We start from the raw sequence: 22,675 nt of genomic DNA on the forward strand, positions 1-22,675 counted from the left end.
ATGCAAACACGTAGAATACAGGTCATAATAAATTTTATGTAGGAGAGAAATTTGAGGGTAGTATCATGAAACTTGAGTATGTCAATCATGGCTCAAGAGGCCAGGAATAACAAAGAGTTTCTTGAAGATTCCCAGCCAGCCAGGAATTGTCTTGGAGCATTAGGTATGTGGCAGGAGATGGCAATGAGTAAACAGACCATCACAACTCTTAAGTCAAACTTTGCTTATGGGAATTTTGACTAGATATTTTTCTTTAATGATATAACCTTAGTCTTATTTCCCATGTCCAAGTTGCTCATCCCCTTTCTCTACCATTGGCTGAATAACCCTTTACTCAGTATCTCAAAATGAGTTTTGAATGGCCATTTCAAAATCTGAGGGTAAGGTTACCTAATTGAGCAGTCTCCAAACCAGAAATTATGAGTCTCTAGGAAGCCTGGCATATCAGCTGAGAGGATGGCAATTAAGTTTGTAATGATTGACATTCCAAAATACTTTTCTAAACATAATGGCAAAGGGCTTAGACCATAAAAGTCGTGATTGCCAGTCATTGTTTGTGAAAGTTAATTTTTGGCACTCAAAATAACAAAGATCATTTCAAATGCAAGTAACAAGCTTGGGGGGTGGCCTGATATTTAATAATAAGTACAAAGAACCTACAAGTCATTAAGAAACAATAAATATACCCAATAAAATGGCTATATTAATTAGGGTAATGTTTATAATTGGAGCAGCAAAATCTGTGACTTATTACAATGGGCATTATTTGTCTTTCTTCTAAAGTCTAACATAAGTGCTATGGTTGAAATATTGGTGTCTCTCCAAAATTCACATGTTGAAATCTAATCTCCAATGTGTTACTATTAAGAGGTGCAGCCTTTGGCAGGTGACTAGGTCATTAGGGCAGATTCCTTGTGAATGAGATTAAGTCGCCTCATAAGAGGCCTGAGGGAACTTATTTGCTCTTTGACATTCTACCATCAAAGGACACATAGGAGGTGTTATCAATGAGAGACAGGCCCTTACCAGACCCCAATATGCTGATGCCTTAATCTTGGATTAGCCAGCCTCCAGAACTACAAGCAATAATTTTCTGTTTCTTATATATAACCCAGTCCAAGGTATTTTGTTACAGTATCCCAAATGGACTAAGATAATAAATAAGCGTTCCTCATTGGTGGTAGGCTTTTTTCCCTGTAAAGATTCAGGATTGTAATGCATTCCACTGTTGTTGTGTATTTAAAAAAAAATAATAAAATCAATTAAAGAAAAAGATTCAGGGACTTAACCTTTCCTGATTGTGATTTTACTATTTTTAACATGTGACCTCCAAAATTGCTTAATTCCACTGCACAGGCTGATGGGAGAGGAAAATTCTAGAAGGATCACACCTAAGAGAATTTCACGGGCCTGGAAAGCCTAAAACTGGCACATGCCATACCCATTCACATTCTTTCATCTAGACCTGAGTCAGTCACATGGGAGTCCTTCATACTGTCCAGCTATGTGCCCAGGAAGAAGAAGAAGTGGTTAATGAATGAACAACTATCTAGTCTCTGTCACAGGGCTTCTAGAATTTCATGCATGTATCTTTTTTCCCCCTTCCCTTGCTCCAGTGCTATAGTGTCAGAAACCTAGAGGGAAAGTCAGAAGAGTGGAAGTTCTGGGTGAAGGAATAAGCAAGAAGCCTTCCTTTCTCACTGCAGGCAGCTGCCCTCTATGGGGTCAAGCTGGAGAGCAGGGAAGTGAGAGGTTTTTAAGTAGTGATACAAGTTTAGATTTTTACTGTGGGCTGAACACTAATTACTGACCAAAAATGCTTTATGACCAAAAGTGACTGAAGGAATTCTTATTGTTTGAAGAGACCCAGTTCTCACCCATGGGGAGGAAGCTTTAATATGCAGAACAAGACTTTAATAACCAGCATTTTGCCCACAAATGTAAACATTTTTTTAAATTATAATGATATCAGTCTATGTCTTAGTGTCACATTTATAGAACTTGAATGATAATTTCATAGAGTATCCAGTTCTACCTTTCACCTTTCATTTGTTTGCTATTCTCTATCTCCCTTTTCTGAGTCCTCATTAAAGTGTTCTGTCTTAAAAGAGGAGATATTCAGCATTCACCTCAAACCCTGCATTCTCTGAGATTACCATCATTCCTATGTAAGTCCCTTCTCCGCCAGGCTCTCACAGTAAATGGACCTGGCCCATGTAAACTGAACAACTGATGATGTACTGTTTTGTGTAGGTAGAAGGCTGACTTTTTTCCTGGATATTAGGCTTATTTTCTTAGTGAGGTGGAAGATCTTTGAAGCTGGAGAATGCTTATCATCCTTCCAAGTGCCTTGAGCCCCTATCAAAGTTAGTCCTAGGCACACCTTAGGAGCAGAGGCCAAATTTTTACCTGAAGTGTATTTGGGAATGGGGCATGCTGCTTTCATTCCTGTTTCTCTTATATGATAGCCTCTGAGAACCTAAGCCACTTGGAAGGTGCTCTTATTCACAGTTTACGACTACAGTTGTTTTCCTAGTTTTTATTCTCTTACCTTCTGGTCTCTTGCCTGTCTATAAAAGCTGATCGATATTCTAGATGAGGCTCCAGAAAAGAAGGAGGAATGAACATAAACAGCAAACCCTTCTTACCACATGCATCTGTCATTTGGTCTAGCTGGGAGTTGGGCATGGACAGTGGACTCTTTGATTGTACTAACTCTATTCTCCAAATGCAGAAGTGTGAGGCATTCTCTCTCTCTTGTTCAGTCTGTCTATCTATCTGTCTATCTATTTATCTATCATCTATCTATCTAGCTACCTATCTTATTTATCTATCCATCTATCCATCATCATCATTCTTAGCTACCTTTTACTAAATGCAATATCTATATATTTTACTGGACACTTTATGAACATTATTTTAATTCTTACAATTCTGATAAAATATAAAATCATTTACCCTCATTTACAGATGAGAAAACAAGTTTAGTAAATTTTCTAGGGTCATTCAGCTGCTAAATACCAGAGTTGGGATATCAGTTCAGCTTTTTTTGGTTCTAACACTAACACAAAGATATACACAAATGTTAATAGCAGCTTATTTGTAAAATCTCAAACCTGAAAACAATCTGGTTGTTCATTATCAGATGAATGGATAAATAAAATGTGGCATATTTATTTGATGGTCTACTACCTAACAAGAAAAGATAGGCACTACTGATATATGCCACAATATAGATGAGCTTCAAAAACATCACCCTGAGCAAAAGACATCACATACAAAATTTATTTCTATAAAATTGCAAGAAAAGGAAGAACTCTAGAGACAAAAATCTGATCAGTGATTGCTTAGGACCAGGGACATAATTGGGGATTTACTACAAATGGGAAAGAGGGAACTTGTAGGGGTGATGGAATTGCTCTAAAGCTGGATCATGCTGGTTGCACAGCTGTTTAATTTACTAAAAATCATCAAAGAGAGAACTGTGTGGTATTTTGACTTCAATAAAACTGTTAAAAATGAATATGCCCATTGTAGGTTAGCAGTTGGTACATCACTCTGCTCGTGTTAGAACCTTTTCCATCACTCCCCAAATTTCCTCTGTGCTCCTTGGCAGTTGATTCCCCATTTGTCCTAGACCCTGATTTACACAAATGCTCATAGATTAGTTTTGCCTATTCTAAATTATATGTAAATGGAATTGTATAGTATTTACTCCTTTGTGTTTCACTTTAACAGTATAATTTTTTAGGTTTATATAGACTTTTGTACATATTGATGGTTCATTCCATGTTTTCATGCAACACAATTTGCTTATCCATCATCTGTTGATGGAAATTCATGATATTTCTTGTATGGGGCAATTATGAATCAAGATATTATGAACATTCACTCACCAGTCTAAGGAATACCTTTGACTTTGTTGATTTTATGATTTGTTTTCTCTTTCATTGACTTCTGCAGCTAATTTTATCATTTACTTTCTTCTACTTATTTTGGGTTTAATTTGCTTTTAATTTCTAGGTCCTCAAGGAGGAAAAATAGTTAATTGTATACCTTTCTTCAGTTCTAACATATTTTCTTAAATCCACTTCTTATAGTTTTCCTGTAAGTATGCTGTAGATTTTTATGCATTGTTATACTTCACCTTGACATTCCAGTTTCCATTGTACTATCGTCTTTAATCCATGAGGCATTTAAAAGAGTGTTTCTTTTTTATAGGTATTAGGGCATTTTTAGATAGTTTGCTATTGATTTTAAATTTAATATTCTTATGATCATAAAATATATTTTATGATTTCTATTTTTTTTTAAATAAGCTTGTTTTAGAGCCTACCATAATGGGACTTTACATTAGGAAGAAGATCATCTTGAGGGAAAACCTCCACTATACAACGAATAATCTATACTGTAAATATTTTTTGTCATCCATAAAGGTAGCTATAGAAAATTGTCAGGGTGATTGTGAATTAGAGATAGGAGACTAATTAGACTTTTAGAAAATACTAGACACTTGCTCTGAATTGATACAAATGCCTGGTGATCCTGCCTGCCATTGTACATCTCCAGTCAGAGAAGGGATTTCTGAACACCAGGTGGTTAATTGTGTTTTGGTCCATCTCATATTGGGGTTTGGTGATATGTCTAGTCTTGGAACTCATAACTGACAGAGAAATAGTAAGAAACTGGGAGAATTTTCACCTTCAGTCTATGGTCCATGGAATGCAAGCCATTATGATGGCAATGGCCAAATAAAAGTCTCAGAAACTCTTTCTACATACTAAAATAGAAAGCAAAAACAATACCCCATTTCTGGAGGGATAATGGATTAGTGATACTCTCAAAGGACTGGAAAGATGTGGGCATGATAATTCCCATTATACTCTCACTTAACAATGCAGAAGACATATAGATCCTGGAGAATGGCCATGTATATGAACCTATCATAAATTTAATCAGGGGGATGGGAAGACTTTTCTTATGAACACAGGTTAGTCTTTTTTCCTCTACCACTTTCGTCCTTGCCCAATGGGCTCATAAACAATGTAGCCATGGTCACATGGATGCAGTTTACACGGGACTCAAGCACATGGTCTTCAACTCAGGAAGTACAACCTGGCTCCCACTCTTATAGAATGCTGGGTCTGCCAACAACCTGCTGTGTGTCTGATATGGCATCATTTCCTGGAGGGATAAGCCAGCCACTGGTTGCCGTTTGTTTACCTTGGAGCCCTTCCACCCTGGAAGGAGCAGAGTTGTATGCTCACGGGATAAGACACTGAATACAGATGTGATTTGTTTCTTTAATTCTGCCATAATCAGTATCCACTGACTTGTGAATACCTTGTTCACATCATAGTATTCAACACAGCCTAACATCTGTTCAAGGATGGCATTCTATAGCAAATACAGAATCCACAGCATTGGGTTCATGTCCATGCTCTGAACGTGTTCCCCAAACATCCCTAGAGTAGCTGGCCTGATATATTGGTGCAATGATTTTTAAAGCCAGATTCAGAATCACTGGGTAGCGAAACCTTGCAGGACTGGGACAATGTCCTCTAGGAGATAGTATATGCTCTAAATCAGCAAAACAAATACAGGGTGGTGGTGATTCTCCCATGGACAGGACTCATGGTGCTGTGAGGAAGTCCCTAGAGATCCACTAGAAACATTTTGCATCTCATTTGCACAACTATGCAGTATGCTGCTCTGAAGGTTTTACATTCCAAAACAGCAATGCTCACTCCACAGGGCCCAATAGATTGGAAGCTGAAAGTGCCACCCAGTCACTTGGAGATCCTCAAGCCATTGAAGCAACAGGCAGAGAAAGTGGCTATTGTAATGACTGGGTGATTGAACCTGACTACCAGGAGCAATTGGGTGGCTACTATACAATGAGAAAAGGGACGGGTATGTGTAGAATGTAAGTAATCCCAACTGGGAGCTTCTTAATCTTCTCCTGTTCTATGATGAAACTAAATGAAAAACTGTAAATCAGTATAGGTAGACTGCTTATGACCAAGAGCCTTCTGGAATGAAGGTTTGCATTGCCCCACCAGGCAAGAAGCCACACCAGCCAATGCACCCACGGAACTCAGAGACAATATAGAATGAATGGGTAATAAACAAAATAGCTACAAATAATGACTACAATCACCTGCCAGAGGCAGATGCAGACATAAAGATGATAGTAATTTCAAGTAGTTCTTTCTAATTTTGATATGAAAATATTTGAGGGTTCTTATGTGTGCATACACACACACAATTTTTTATCTTTTCCAAATCTCTTACCATATAATGTGGGATGTGTTAATCTTTCATCTCAGTATTTAAATTATAGAATATTAAACAGGGAATGTGATGCATGTAGAATAAAATTGTCAAAGATGGATAAAAGGTTATTGTATCCTCTTTTGGTGAATGGGATATGGTAGACAGAGTAATGACTCCAAGAATGTACACATATTAATCCTTCAATTTGAGACTATATTAAGTTATGTCACAATGGGGATTTAAAGTTACAGATGGGATTAAGGTTGCTAATCAGCTGATCTTAAAACAGGCAGATTATCCTGGATTATCCATGTGGGCCCATGTAATTACAAGGAAATCACAAGGAATTCTTTTCCCCCACCCCTGTGTTATTTGGGATTGAACTAGGGCCTTGAGCATGCTAGGCAAGGGCTCTACCACTGAGCTATATCCCTAAACCTCATAAGGAACTTTGGAATTGAATAGAGAATAGGTAGAACCAGAGATATGACAGTGCGGGGAGGACTTGCCACTCTAGGCTATAAACATTGAAGGTTTGCAGCATGCAGCAAGAAGGTGGTAAGACAAGGAATGCGGGAAACCTCCAGAAGCTGAGAAAGGCAAGGACACGGATCCTCCACTAGAGCTCCAGAAAGCACACATTCTTGCCAAAACCTTGATTTTAGTTTGGTAAGACTCGTTTTGAACTTACAATCACAGGAACCATAAGATTATAAAATTAAATTGTTCAAGGGAAGAATTCGTAACAATTTGTTACAGAAGCAATAGGAAGCTGATCCATCACGTTAGCATGTTTTGGTTGCAGCCAAGGCACCTGGAGTTGATGAAGTTGATGTACTTCGTCCTTCACTCTCCTCTCTTGACTGGTGTGTGGCAGCTCCTCCAGCTGTCATTGGATCCTTCTTTAGCGTCTCCAAGTTCTGGGTTAGGTGGGTGTTTAGATCTGTGACAAAGAATACCACTTTCTCCTGCAAGGCACCTGCATCATTGAGGTTAGAGGGGTTGGCTACCGTGAGAGGCATGGCTGATCCAAGCTGTTCTCATGGGTTCCAAATAGTGCTCATTCTCCCCTACTTGTATGTATCTTCCTTTCCTGTCTGGTGTCCTTCTTATCTTAGGTTCAAGCATCAAATACAAAGTCTTTAGTGACTATTTAATAATTACATAATGTCAAATTATTATAATAAATTCCTTATTATCTCTACCTCTCTTAGGGTAGATATACACTGCTTGAACAGATGTAGTTATACATTTAAGCTCCTTTTAATTACCATTGTTAAAGTTTTTTTCCAGCATTTTTATGTGTTTGAAGCAGAAATTGGATCCTTCTATGTTCTATGTTAGTTCATTCTGTCATGTGGATTTGCAAATCTCTGTTTCCATATTGTTAAATTCGTCATTTCTCCAACATATTCCTTTTATCCAGTGGAGAAGATTCCACGTGGTCACTGATTCATGTCTTTGAACTTACTAGAACCACTGGTATCAAACAATTCCTAAATTGAAGAAGCCCATGAGAGTAGAATCTATACTGGTGTCTTCATGTTTTCTCAGATCCTGTCAGACATGGGAAAAATCTGCTTACAACTTCTGCAGAAATTTGGCTATAGTTCCCACCTACCTATTGTTGCTCTGAAGTCTCCATTCCTCAGTCTCTATTTTTTCCCTCCATGACAGGTCTCAGTCCTCCTTAAGTGGACACAACTGTGCATCAGTTATACTCTGCTGCAGTATCAGCAGCATCACTTCAATGCCCCATAGAAGGATGGGAGACACTCAGGGGCTTAGATCAAGGCCAGCCTGAGCTCCTGTGTCCCAAGACCTGCTCTTCATTCCTTTGCCACTACTGTTTTTCTACATCCCTTCCATTCAAAACAGGAATTCCTCTCAGCCTTGACCCTTAGCTCCCTTCAGGGCATATGTCTTCTTACACCTCTCTACCCGAAATGAGCAGAGACTGGGGAAAATGGGAAATTTCTCATCAATAATTCTCTGTTCAAAAATTCTAACTCTAAAACCTTGGTATCTAAGTTCCAAATTAAAGCAAAAACACAAACTGGTCACAACTATGGCCCTTGATAGCTACTCGAGACGTAACTTGTTTATAAGACAAAGCCAGGTTGAGAGTAGAAAAAGTGAATTTCTACATATATAATGGCCAACATATGGTACTCAAGACAGTTTCTGACTGCTGACCTAAAATAACCAGTGTCCTATAATGGTCTGTGTGATCAATCCTGTCAGGGTCTCTAGCCTCTCTCACAGCTACATGACAGGAGACTTCAGACAAGGGTTGCTTGGACTCCAAAACTAATTGAATCTCTTCCCATGCCCTTTTTTTTGAGAGAGAGAGAGAATTTTTTAATATTTATTTTTTAGTTTTCGGTGGACACAACATCTTTATTTTATTTTTATGTGGTGCTGAGGATCGAACCCAGGGCCCTACGCATGCCAGGCAAGTGCATTACCGCTTGAGCCACATCCCCAGCCCTCTACCCATGCCTTTTTGATTATACACTAAAACTTGCCTGGAAGAGTTTAGCCAGGTTGCAAATATTACCACATATGGCATACTGTCCAAGAAAATACGAATTATCATCTTATCATTACTACTAACACATTGCATTACCTTCAGGTAGCTATGTTATTCTCCTGGGCCTCAAATTCCTCACCTATCAAATGAAGTAATTAGACTTCATACGTAAAGACACATTCAAGCTCCAATAATCTGTAAACATTTAGGCAAAGGATGAGAATATCTTTAACTATTCAACTATAGTTCCTTAGAAATGGCTCTAGGTAACCTATTTGTGACATTCCTCTGTAGGAATTACCAAAGAGCAAAATAAAGAATAGAATCATGGCAGCTCTAATCTATAGAAGCTAAGATAAATTTGGCTATATTCAGACACAAATCAATCAACAAAATAAAGTAGTGAAAGAGAAAGAGAGGGCAATTCAGCATACACTTACACATTTCACCAGTGTTTGCAATTTCAGCCACTATGCTAATCATGAGGAAACCAACTGTGAGTAAAACAACCATGGTCCCTACTCTTGTGGATTCTAGTAGGGAATAAAGACATTGATTCAATAATCACATCAAAATGTAGTTACAAGTTGTGACAAGTTTTAAGAAAGAAAAGCACAGAGCCAAAAAGGAGGGAGAGGGCAGGTTTTCCTGGAACTGTCATTTGAATTGAGATCTAAATAAGTTAACAGAGGTTACCTATAGTATGATAAAAATTTCTGGAGATCAAGGTTGGTGGGAGGTATTTTCAGACAGGTTGGGCTGAGGTGCTTTGGAGACATCCAAATGGGGAAGGAGGCAGTGGATACACAGGTCTGAGGCATAGAGGAGAGATTGGGGCTGCACATATGAATTAGGAGACGCTGTGTCTACCTGACAAATTGAAGCCAAGGTAAGATCCCCTAGGGAGAACAGAATGAGGGAAGGTGAGGAAGAAAACTGAGGGAACTGCCACATTCAAAAAATAAGCAAAAGGAAATCAAGACTGAGTGACCAGACAGATAGGAAGGCAATCCAGAGAAGGAAGCATGTGGAAACCAAGTGGGCAGAATAGTCTATGGAGCATGTGGCTAGTGATGATGAATACTCCTGGGGGCCAGAGGAGAGGAGAGAATCGGGCCGATTGGCTTCAATGACAGGGACCTTGGTGAGCCTAGTGAGTTCTGTTCAAGTGGGGGGAATCATGGGGTAAATGGGGCATGAATAAACAGATGCAGCAAGTCTATGTAATTTCATCAGGCAGTCCAATAACTAATATGCACCTGTTGGGTTTGAAGATTCTCAGGGAGGAAGACTGGGCCTGGAAGTGGCCAGCTCCTCCTCCATTCATCACCCACATCAGCAGTTCTGGGGTGTCCCTGACCTACTGACTCATTCATCCACCCATTCTCTTCCTCATTCAATAAATAACATAAATGAGAGGCCATCCCTTTTTTTCTTAGTACCTTTATTTTGTTTATTTTTATGTGGTGCTGGGTGTTGAACCTAGTGCCTCAAGTGTGCTAGGCAAATGCTCTACCACTGAGCCACAACCCCAGCCCCAAGGCCATCCCTTTCTTTAAGGAGCTTGCCATGTGTTAGAGTTTAGTGTTGGCTATCTGTGCAAACCACTTTGCAGAGGAGGACTCAGAGATGAATAGAACATGCCTGCTTCCTCCTTTTAGGAGTAGACTCCACTGGGATGATATAGGCATCAACAGTTCAGGCAATAGTCCACACCCAGCTGTCAATGATAATAACTACTGACTACAAATTTAACTTCTCCCAAGCTCTGAACTAAATGAAAACAAATCTAGTATTATATTCTTTTTTGTTTTCTCTGGGCAAAGGATGATGAAATAGTGCTGCATGTCCAGGGTGAATATGACTTGGATGTTGTGTTAGTTCTCAATTGCTACAAAACACATGATCACAAACCTATTACCTCATTGTATTCGTGGGTTGAGAGTCTGAGCAGAGCTTAGCTCTACCTTGATCTCTCTCTCACAAGATTGCACAAAGGCAAGGTCTTATCTGGAGGCTTCACTAGGAAGGACTGCTTCCTAATCTGTGTGACTGTTGACAGAATTCAGCTCTTTGGGGGCTATCAGACTGAGTGTATGGCAGTTCCTTGCTAAATGTTGGCCAGAAGCTTGCCTCAGTTCCTTAATACATGGGCCTGTGCCCAGGAACTAATGGCTTGCTTCATCAAATCAAGCAAGTCAAGGAGGCAACCACAGGTGTCTGCTAGCAGAATGAAGTCACTACCTGTACAACCTAACCATAGAAGTGACATCTATCACCTTTGCTCTATTTTACTGATTAGAAGCATATCACAAGTCCCAACTACACTAAAGGACAAGAGGATACAGAGGTTGTAAATGCCAGAAAGCAAGGATCATTAGGAACTTTTTTAGAAACTGCCTACCACAGGCATCTGAAAGCACCATGTATGGCCAGGTAAGCTTTGACTCATGATTTTCTCTTGAGGTACCCATATGAACTGGAGTTTGTCTTTTAAGCCACATTCAGTTTTCTGGATCACCTGGGCTCTGATGTCTGCATTACAACCATCTCCCAATTCTAGTAGGTAGGAAGGCTAGACCTGTCTTGACTTGTCTGAACCACTTTGATCCATGATGCTGGCACTGATTGGACAAGAGGAAATGACCACTGTCCCTGGGCTACCCTTACCCTTGGCTCAGATCTATAAGCTTGGTCACATCAAGTGCAAGCTAAATCCATTTCTTGGAGTTGCTCTGGAATCTTGACCCTTCCTTAGGGTGAATGGATGGCCTCACTTGGGTCTCCCAGTGCACCTACATGAGTGCTCTGAAATCTGCCAAGCCCCCACACTGACTGGGAAGCCTCTGTCTTGGAGAAGCTTTTTAACAGCCTCATAGTTATAATTCACATACCATAAAATTCACCATTTAAAATGTATAATTCAGTGACTTTCAGTATATTCACAGAGTTGTTCAACTATCTGTACAATTTTAGAATTGATCTTGACCCCCAAAGAGATCCTATACTCACTAGCAGTTACTCATGAAACTTCAAATCCTAGGTAACCACTCATAAACTTTCTATCCCTGATAATTTTCATATTATAGATATTTCAAATAAATGGAATCACAGAATATGTGGTCTTCTGTGTCTGGTTTCTTTCACTTAATGTTTCCAAAGTTTTTCTATATTGGAACACATATCAGTAACACCTTTTTCCTGGAAAATAATTTTTTATTATGATCAATCATACACATTAATACCCATATGTAATATCAATACACAAGATATTATATGAACATACTACATCTTATTTATTCATTTGGATGGTTTCCACTTTGGGGGCTATTATGAATAATGTTCCTATGAACATTTGTGTGTAAGTTTTAGTGTGAAACACATCTTCATTTCTTTTGGGTACATACTAAGGAGTGGAATGGTTGGCTCATATGGTAACTATGTTTAATAATTTGAAGAACTGCCAAATTGTTTTCCACAACAGCTACATCATTTTACATTTTCAGCAGCAATGTAAGAGTATTCTAGTAGTTTCCATGTCATTGTCAACACTTGTTATTATTGGCCTTCCTAGTAGTTGTGAAGTGGTACCTCATTGCATTTCAATTTCCATTTCCTGGATGGCTGGCAAAGTTGAGCATGTAGTTGGGTATGGTAGTCATTTACATGTCTTCTTTGGAGAAATGTGTATTTAAACTTTGCTTGGGCCTCATATTATACCATGTTCTGATTCTCCTCTGGCCCTGCTCCATGAGATAATGATCACAGAAGCCAATGTGATATGCCCACCAAGCCTGTGCCTCCTCTGGGAGAGCATGCTCTGGGTATTGGGGACACTGGAACTCCCTGCTCAAAAGGGATCTTTTAGCTTATTGACCTGAGTGCCGACAACACTACCAGTAGGCACAATATGCACAAACAAATTCTGAAAAAGGGCCATTCATGGGAAGAAGTTTGTGTTTGAAGAATAGGGTGGACCCTGGACATGTGGGCAGAGGTATGAATGTAGACCCTGATGATATGGGAAGATCCAGGAATGAGAAGAAAAGATGGGGGCTGATCTGGTCCCAGAGATGGAATATGCTACCATGTTCTGGAGCAAAACTCCTAGGGATGTGAGGATTCTAAATTCACCCCTAGTCTGTAGGTGATAGTATTTTTCAAAGTAGGAGAACAAAAATTATTTAAGTTTTTAGGCATGATTTATTACTTTTAAACAATTGGACATACAGTGTGTGGTCTTCACTTGTACATTTGTCCTGACCTGCAGGGCCTGAATGTCTTCCTACAGCACATTGTCTCCTTTGCTAGGAACTCAGGAGCTGTAGGTTGGGACTTGGTTAGGCCACCAAAAATAAAAGGCAAAGAGCAATAAGCAATATGTATGAGTCAGACAAGTTGCGCAACTGAAGCAGACTCCAGAATGATGCTAAATTTTGTGTCTGATCTCTGTCATTTATTGGCTCTGTGAACTGGATTGAATTTTTATAAAAAAAAAAAAATTCTTTAGGTTTGTCTCTGCAAAATGAGAACAATTATATTCTCTCCCGCAAGGAAGTTCTGTGAATCTTAAATGGGTTAATACCTTCAGAGCACTCAGGAGAGTGCCTGGCTGTCAGGAAGCATTCAGTGGCAACTATCATTACTAGGAGATGCTGTGGGCACTACAGAAAGTAGAATTTTACAGATTCTTCTGTCTATCCTTCAGTAGAAACCTTCCCCAAGGTCATTCCAAGGTATGGAAATGGAAAAATTCCTGAGGATAAATTTCTTTCTGCTTGTTTGACCTCTGGGAAAAGGACCCTCCCCAGCAAATGCCAGTAAGCCTTGCTTTCATATTCAGCATTTGCTAGAATTTGCAGGAGAACACTCTGAGAATAGCTTGTGCTTGAGAAGGGGACTTAGTGAGGGTTAAACATGCAAAAATTTGACCAAGTCTCCAAATGAAAAATAACAGCTTAAGGGGAAACTAGAGACATCTCTCTCTCTCTCTTTTACTTTCACTCTCAAAATGCATTGTGATGAATAATGCCCCAGGGCTGGTGTATGCAAACTTCCACTGTGCTCATGGAGATAATTGAATCCCCTATAATGATGGGCCAAGAAAAAAATAAAATAAAAAAGACCCAGACAGACAAGGCTCAGAGGCTGTGGATCGGCCCAGTTTGGCTTCCAGCCCACAGCACCTACAATTATTCTGCAGTGATTTTTATTTATCTATTTAGTGCTCCCACTAGGCAGAGAGAGAAAGGAAGAAGGACTGTGGAGAGGGAGAATGTAGTCATAATTCAGCCCTCATGGTTAGGCAGCAAGCTCGAAATTGAAAAAGTTATTCAAATGGATAATGAAATGGGGCTGAGTGTCTAATGTCCTCCTCTATGGGAAAATGGCATAAATTGTGGGACTTTGCAAGTGGCTTTACACGTTCTTTGTGATGAGATTATTTAAGAATCATTGCAATGATGTTATAGGAAGACATTATCCCAGGGTGAACATTGGACATTTGTACTTGCATCAAAAAGAAAAAAGAAATCTATGCTTTTCATCTTGAGAAGGTTATTGTTAGGCACCAAATGGAACCAGAGCCCATTCTGTGTTGCTCAAATCTTCAGTGGTGAGACAGTGTGTAAGAACTGTTTGATAAGGTTGTGGCCTGGGATCAAATGTTGTTTTTTTTTTTTTTTTTTGACATAGTTGAACAATCAGTGTATGTTCCTGAGTGCTACCTGGTAGAAGGGCAAGGTTGAGGATCTGATACACCTGCCAGTCCCAGAGGGTGGGGGAGAGATGGCCACTGCCACACATCTTCCCTCCTCTGTTGTGAACAGCTACTGAAATAGTTCCCCCATTTTAAGAACTGGAAGTAGATGCCTGGTGGTCACTTCTATTACATGTGTGAGTCTCCATCCCTGACAAAATTCAATGTTAGTTTTGCAGTTACCAGCACTTTCATATATAACAGTTCAGGGAAGTAGTTACTACACTTTATCACCAGAGTAACTAAAGTGCAATGAAGTATGGTTAGATAGGTTTTGGAGCAGAGGGTAAGTTTGAGTCTCCATAAGTCACCACCATATTTAAGCCCATATCCCTTTCATTATTGGAATTTTGTTACTCAGCTTTTTTTTCTGTGCTGTTCAATGTGGTGCCCACTAGTCACTTAAAAAGTGAGTCGTGGGACTGAAGAACTAAATGAATTTTATCTAAATATAGTAAATTTAAAAGTCACATGTGGCTAGAAACTACAATGTTAGGCAATGGAAGGCTATTCATCTATTCAATAGTCAGGAAAATTGACCCTACACCAGCCAATAAGGTTTAAAGCAGGTTCTTCAGGGTCAGGCAAATTATTTCCAACCATCTCCTGTCAAATGAATATTCATGAGAAAATGGGGAGCTTTGAGAAAATTTGACAAAATGGCTTAAAAATCTGAAAAAGCTGAGATCTAGATGTTTCATATGCATCAGTGTTAGTGCATTAATATATTACCGGAGAAAAAAGGAAGATAGGAAAAAATAAACTGAAAGAGGAAATGTAATTGTTTAATTCTTATCTAGCAGTATCTTCTTCACATAGAGCGATGGAGAAATTGTGAAGTTTGGCAGAAAGAAGTTTAGTAAAAACATCATCTTTCTTGAAGAAAAATGTAGTCTAGCAGGCAGAAGATGCCCAACAGGACAGCCACAGCTCCGGCTGTGAAGGAAACCAGGGGACAGGAACTTGAAGCCGAATGTCATATCTGAGACACAAACATATGGTAGGCACTCAGCAAACCCCAGGATTTGGATTCCAAGTGGAATAGCTGAAAGAAAAGAGTCAAAGGTTTGTCTCTTTGAAGCAGTTAAAGGGAATAGCTGTAAGAATTCAGAACCTGGTATCTAGGAATTAGAAAAGTTGCAGATTCTACCAGATGTTTGTTGTCAGGATGCAGAGAAAGAAGGACAGGGTTCTATGGACACCACTGCTTCAGAGAAGAGCTCCAGAGAGCACAGGCTCTGGTGGGTGAAATGCAAACTTTAGGGCTAGAAGTGTGGCATGTTGGGCAGAATACCTTTTTTTTTTTTCCCTCCTGTGGTACTGGGATTGAACTCAGGGGTGCTTTACCCCTGAGCCCTTGTTTGTTTGTTTATTTATTTATTTATTTATATTTTGAGACAAGGTCTTGCAAAGTTAATGGGGTTGGTCTTGGACTTGTGATCCTCCTGCCTTGGCCTCCCAAGTTGCTGGGATTATAAGCATGTGTCACTGCACCCAGCTATCAGAATGCTTTTGATTGCAATAGAAGAATCCCCAGGTAATGTCTTTTAAACAAAAAAGGACATTTATTATTTTATATGATGTTAAGTCTAGAGGTAAGTTAGAATTAGGGTTTGCTGACTTTATCTAACTTAATTCTCAAGACAATTTCATGAGGGAAGTTCATTTCATAGCCATGAAGGAGTCAAGGGTTTGGGAGGTTAAATTACTTGTCCAAAGTCACAGAAAGCCAGGATTGGACCCCAAAAGCCTTGGGTACTTCATGGTGGTGAAGCTTAGTTTATGTAAAAGATGACAGCATTGGAACAAGGTCATTGGGTATAATTTCCATTTTATGAAAGAATTCCCAGCCACAGAGAAAATGTGGATCATTTCTAAATCACACAGCAGGTCAAATTGGTAATGAACTACGGTATCAAATGTAGAGCTTCCTCTCTGAACTGCCAAGTATCATTTCATGGCTCCTATTCTTGCAAAAGAATAATACACACACACACGCACACACAGACACGCGCACACACACAAACAACACCCCTTATGGTGCCTAGCAAGTGCCTTCTGAAGCCAATCTCATTTCTTTCCTCCCACTTTCTCAATAGCTGCTGTTTTGTGAGAATACAAGAGAAGCCTGCCATGGACACAAAGCAAAGTTAAGAAGGCAGAGCCCCATATCTGCAGCTGAGGGATCTACCTGGAGAAATAGACCATAATTGTTGAAGGACACAATCAAGTCCTGGCCCAAACTAGGGAGGTGTAGTTTCAAATGTTAAGCTATACTAACCTCTCTTTTTGTTTGAAGTCTCAAATGGATTTTGCATCAAAAGGTAGCCAGCCCATAAATTAGAAAAGCATAATGAACCCATAAGCATGCCTGCACAAAAAGGACTTTTTTTAAAAAAGTATACAACTTGTATAGAACCCACTAAAGGGTGTTATTTTGGATGGGAGAAAATTTCCAAAATTGAAAGGTTGAAAAGAGATTCAGTAGCTACATCTAAGCTTAGTTTAGACCATGTGAAGTGCTATTATTTTTCAGAAGATAATTATCCATTTATTATCTGTTGCCAATGTCACATAATACTGAGAAATTGATCAGCATATATCCTGAAATGTCTCAGACTTTGGAATGGAAATAACTGCCAAATATGGATTAAATTGATAAAAATAATTCCAAACATGATTAGAGTCACTCTGTTGTATATCCTGCACAGCAGGTGGGAAATCCTTGAGAAGAATTAGGGAAAGGTTTAGGGAAAGCAGATTAATGGAGAAAGATTAAATGTGTTTCAAAAGCAGTACAAAACATATTTTAAATGACAGTCCTTCCAGGGGCAATGTTAAAAGGTATCTGGGAACATGCAAAATTCAAGCACTTGGTTTAAATGTAGATGATGCAATATAAACATAAATGTGTCCTTGTGGCATAAGCTGAGCACATGGAAGACACTTGGAAGTGACAAATATAACTGCTAGTTATGTTATTTTTCTTTTTATCATTTACATTTAATTACACAAATGATACAGAAAAGCATCATTACTGTAACAGATTTAAACAATACCCAAGTGCATAAAACAAAATGTGAAGATGCCCAGGATGCTGCAACTTTCTCCCAGCCCCTCCTTTCTCATAAACATTTCCCCCACCAAATTAACTGGTGCCAATTGCAGCATGCAGGCTTCTGATCCTCTTTCTAATCCATCTCCCTACATATAAGAGGAGGGTTCCTGGCAAGTGGCTACCTGGCCTTGATTGATACAGACACACACACACATACATATATATAAAAATTTTCATTTTGTTTCTTACATAAATGTAGGCAATATAAATATTGCTTCATTATTTGATTTTATTCATATACTCATATTTTGGAGCTATTTTCAGGTTAGTGCATATAGATCTATCTTTTTGCTAAATGTCTGACACTGTATCTCATATCATGAATATTCCATAATCTATTTAGTTAACATCTTATTGATGATACTTGGCTTATCTGTAATGCCTTACTATAACAAAAATCCCAAAGATGGCTCCTTTAACATTTTCCAAGAGTTATAAAATAAGACATCATTCTTAGAAGTCTTATTTAAAACTGATGAGGTCGATTAGCAAGGTAGCCTAATTAATTAGGCTAGAGTCAATTAATGTTGCTTCTGCCCCTATTTACCAAGGCCAGGTAGCCACTTGCCAGGACCCTCCTTTTGACTTATTGGCATTCTAATCACTGGGATTTAGGAAGGGCAGGCCATCAGATCTGTGCATGTCACAGAAGCAAATGCCATCTGCTCTCTATGGGATGTCACAATCCCTCTCCTTATCTTTTAGTCTATAGACCCACCCCACATAATATACAAATATTGGCTATTTCTTGGTGTCGGTTACTATGAGATTGCTTATTGCTATTTGTATTTTATGTTTCTATAATGTACATATATTACTTGTATAACTCACATAAAGGCATTTTTTAAAGGTGTATGATTAAGAAAATCAGAAAAAAGGCAAATGAAAACCATCTTCCTAGAACTCACACACACTCAATAATCATACCTTTATCATGTATTGTTTTATATTACAATATATGTAATATAAGATATATTGCATGATTTAATAATATATAACATTTAAATACATATATAGGTATTTTCTCTATTTACAATCTATAAATTACCTGTGTAAAACCAAGCAAATTATTCCACCTCTCTAAGCCTCCACTTTTATAAAATAAAAGGTGCGTATGATAACCTAAACTCATAGAGTTAATGTGAAGAGCAAATGAAATTATATATGCAAAATGCAACACATAGTGGGAAGATGGTGTATAGTGTTATGTGGGGTAAAGAACATTAACTTTGGGTTCAGAAAGACCTTGGATTGAGGGTCTGCTTCACTTCTATCCTGAAGAGTGGCCTTAAGAAAGTATATTAACCACTCCAAAGCTCAGTCTCCTTATCCATAAAATGCAAATAAACTTTAAAATGTAATTAATTATTTAAACCTGAATACTGTATTTTCACTTTCGACCTGGCATGTGGGAAGTATCCAAAAAGTCTACTACCAAATGTCAATATTTTTTTCTTTTTTCCTTCTTATAGATTTCTAAGCTCCAAGTGAAGCAGATAGTGTGACTTCACTAAGAATAGGGTGGTGGCATTGTTACTAATGATTATTTCCATATATTTTGCAGTTAACACAGTATACATTGTGTTGTTTGATCTTTATAAAATTTACCATGGCAGCTATAAGACCTCATTGACTTTTCTAGGGTTTCTTCATGGTTGTGAAACAATTTCTCATGGATCTCTCATGGTTCTGCACATCTTGCAAGCAGATGCACTAATAGCATTTTTTTTTTTTTTTTGTGGACTGGCTTAATAAGGATGTTTCTATAGTGAACATCTACTTTTGGAACAAAGAGCAGATTTGTTTACTGTTCAGTATTACAATGATTATATCTTCTTCGAAGGCAAAGGTCAGGTTTACTTTCAGCCCATTATAAAAGATTTGTGTTTTCTTAGCTTCAAGTTCCTCCACTGTGATTCAAAGAAAGCCACTGTGTACATCCATCTGGGCTGTTCTGTGAACCTCCATGGGATTTGAGAGCAATGGAAATGGATATACAAACAGGAGTTCAGATTGCTTTCTTTGCCATGAGTAATCAACCCTTTGTCTCTAAACCAGAAGTCTTGTATCTTTTGCCAGCATCCATAAAACAGTAGCAGACTTTCTTGTTAACTTGCAAGTAAAGTAACATCTCAGAACCATTATAAACTCTTGACAGCAACACAGTGCCTGGAACAGCAGGCTATTCGTTCACTAGAGAATGTGGAGTTCACATGACTTCTTTACCTCCTACATTTCTAAGCATTCCAACATCAAACTTGTTAATTTACCATGCAAATATGCCTTGATTTGTCTAATTCTCTCTCCAATACTACTACCACCCCAGTTTAAGCTCCCCTTGTCATATTCTGAAAGACAGCATTAACCTCCTAAGGTATCTACCTGCAGTGCCTTTGATTCTACTCTGATCCATTGTTCCTTGGCAGTACTTTTGGTGCTGTACTTGGTACTTGGTACTTTTGGCAAAATGTGACTCTGATCACATGGTTTCCTATGACATGTGGTTTCCACACGGCCACCAACTTTCTCTCTTGACTTACTCTGTCTCATGCTCACTCTCTGGGAGCTGGGGCCAGGGAGATCTTCTTCCATTTATTAAATGGGGTCTGCCTGTACTGTCCTGCAGACTTTGCCTAGCACAATGTGCAAGGGTGTCAATTCCACAGTCCGCTGGCAATAACAATAAAGTGTTCAGAAAAAAAAAAGGCGCTTCTTCTAAATTGGCCAAGGGTACCATATGGGTCAGCATGTTCCTCATGGCCATGAGAACTTTAAATATACTAATCCATTTCCCCAGGATGCTCTTCTCTCTTTGTCTAGTTTTCTCATATTTGTTCTGCAAGTCCTAGTTCAAGCTGCACTTCCTCAGAAAAAGTCAGTCATCTCTGGCTTCATTTTGTATGATTCTCCTTCATAGCACCCACCAGAGTTGATATTTTATCTTCATTTTAAGGCATTTATTGTCTTATGTTTAGTTATGTTATTTGATTGATGTCTGAATGTGCTTTGAAATCTATGCTCTATGGAGAGAAGGCCCATACCTGTTTTGCTCACTATACCATCCTCATTACCTTGCACATGCTCAATAAATATGAATTATGAAATAATAAATATGAATGCATAGACTGAGTAGGAAATATTATCCCAGTTTTAAAGATGAGAAAATTGAGGTTCAGAAATGATTAATGAATTTCTTATGATCAATAAGGCTACCAAGAGGCAGCACCAGGTCTAACATTCAGGTTTTCTAAGAGTGCAGATCTCTTTCCATTAATGTTGCTCCTGTGAGTCTAGAAAGGCCAGGGAAGAGCTGCATAAGGAAACAGCATCGGAGGGAATTCTGGAGGGTGGTTTATTCTAGGCAGGGTGTTAGGCCCATGTAAATACTAAACTAAGGAAGTGACAAGAAAATAGGCAAGAATAAAGGGCAATGGAACCAAATGGTATCTCCAAATGTAAGGCAGTGGGTGGGGAGGACATGGAAGTTGAGCAGCAGATTTGGTAGCCAGGAAGATTATGAAGAATAAGGTCTGGAGGAAGTTTAGAGATTTAGGATCTGACCCTCCAAGACCAGTCTCTGGATTTCCTAGACATTTTCAATGTCATCCACCCCTAGGTTTCCACCAATTTAACCTTCTAGAAAATGGATTCCTTCTAGCTTCTCTAGTTCCTCCCCTCTTCTCCCCACCACTTCTGTGTTAAAACTCTGTGACAATGCATGGCCCATGGGTAGCTATAATTTTCTTCATATATAGATAGTACTTCTCTCCAATGTCAGCTACATCTCCCTGCACCCATAGGATCCTTATGAAATTAGAAAGCTGAGCTGTCCCCAGGGTGTGACGAATTAGGATAGAAGCTTAGTTATCTTTTCTACTGGGGAAAGATACAGATAATTGAGAAAAAACTGATTGGATGGGAATTACTCTTTGAATGTATTATACACACAGGTCAAGAATCATTAGAGTTCTTCTGACAGTAATACTCAGTTGATTAGTAGTTCACTGGAGGTGCAGTTGGGGTTGACATGTGACATAGGGAGCTTTTCATCCACATATAGCCAAACTCTCAGAAGCTCTCCAAATAGTTTAGATATGTATTCCAACAACCATTTCCTTCTCCAGACAAATCTTTTCATCTTACATGTAGTGGGATTTCTGGTTTCTGAGCAGTTGCCTCAACCCTAGATTATACTTCCTGGCCTAAGTCCTATGTATCAGCATTTTGGTTGAACTGTGTACATGGCTTTTGATTTCAGCTTCACTTATGGAATATTGTCCTTGAATCATCTCCATTTCTATTTTCTATCCAGAGATCAGTCTCACAATCCCCTCTTCCCATTGAAGGTTTCTGGAATTCCAGTGTTATGGGCTTTTGCTGATCTAAGAGGAGATTTTTGACATGATTACTAAATGCCATGTTTTCCCTTTACACCACAATAAGAATTATTTAGCCAAGTCACACCATCCCAGTTACAATGAGAATGGTACTTGAGCTATTGTCATACTGGGTAATTTTTGATCAGTCTATCCCCCTAGACAAATGAGAATTCAGAACCCATGTCCCAGGACTTGAGATGAGTTTGGGGACATAAGTTTAGACCCCTGAGCTGTTGGCATAAAGCTGAATATCATGTTACAGAGAGTGCCTAGTAGCAACCAAAATAAAGAGCCAAGCTGTTTAAATATCCAAGAGCCAAGTGTGCATGGCTAAGCCTAGGGGAAGAATCCAAGTGCTAAGTAGTGAAACCTGAAGATAACTTATTAGAGAATACAGAGATTGGAGACCAACCTTGAAATCTTGGAAGGGACCTCCAATTACATTTTATAGCCCCAGTCATGGATGCACAGAGAGGGCTATATGAAAGGACCACAATGATATGAACAGATATGCAATTGAGAGATCCATATGCTGTGGTTTTACAACTCTGGATCTTATTAGGAGAGATCATATTAAGTACCTACATATAAATAATTTTCTGTATATGTAG

This window comes from Marmota monax, unplaced genomic scaffold (assembly GCF_021218885.2).
Source record: "Marmota monax isolate L192 unplaced genomic scaffold, Marmota_monax_Labrador192_F-V1.1 WCK01_AAM20220418_F8-fsc00001, whole genome shotgun sequence".
Taxonomy (NCBI): Eukaryota; Metazoa; Chordata; class Mammalia; order Rodentia; family Sciuridae; genus Marmota; species Marmota monax.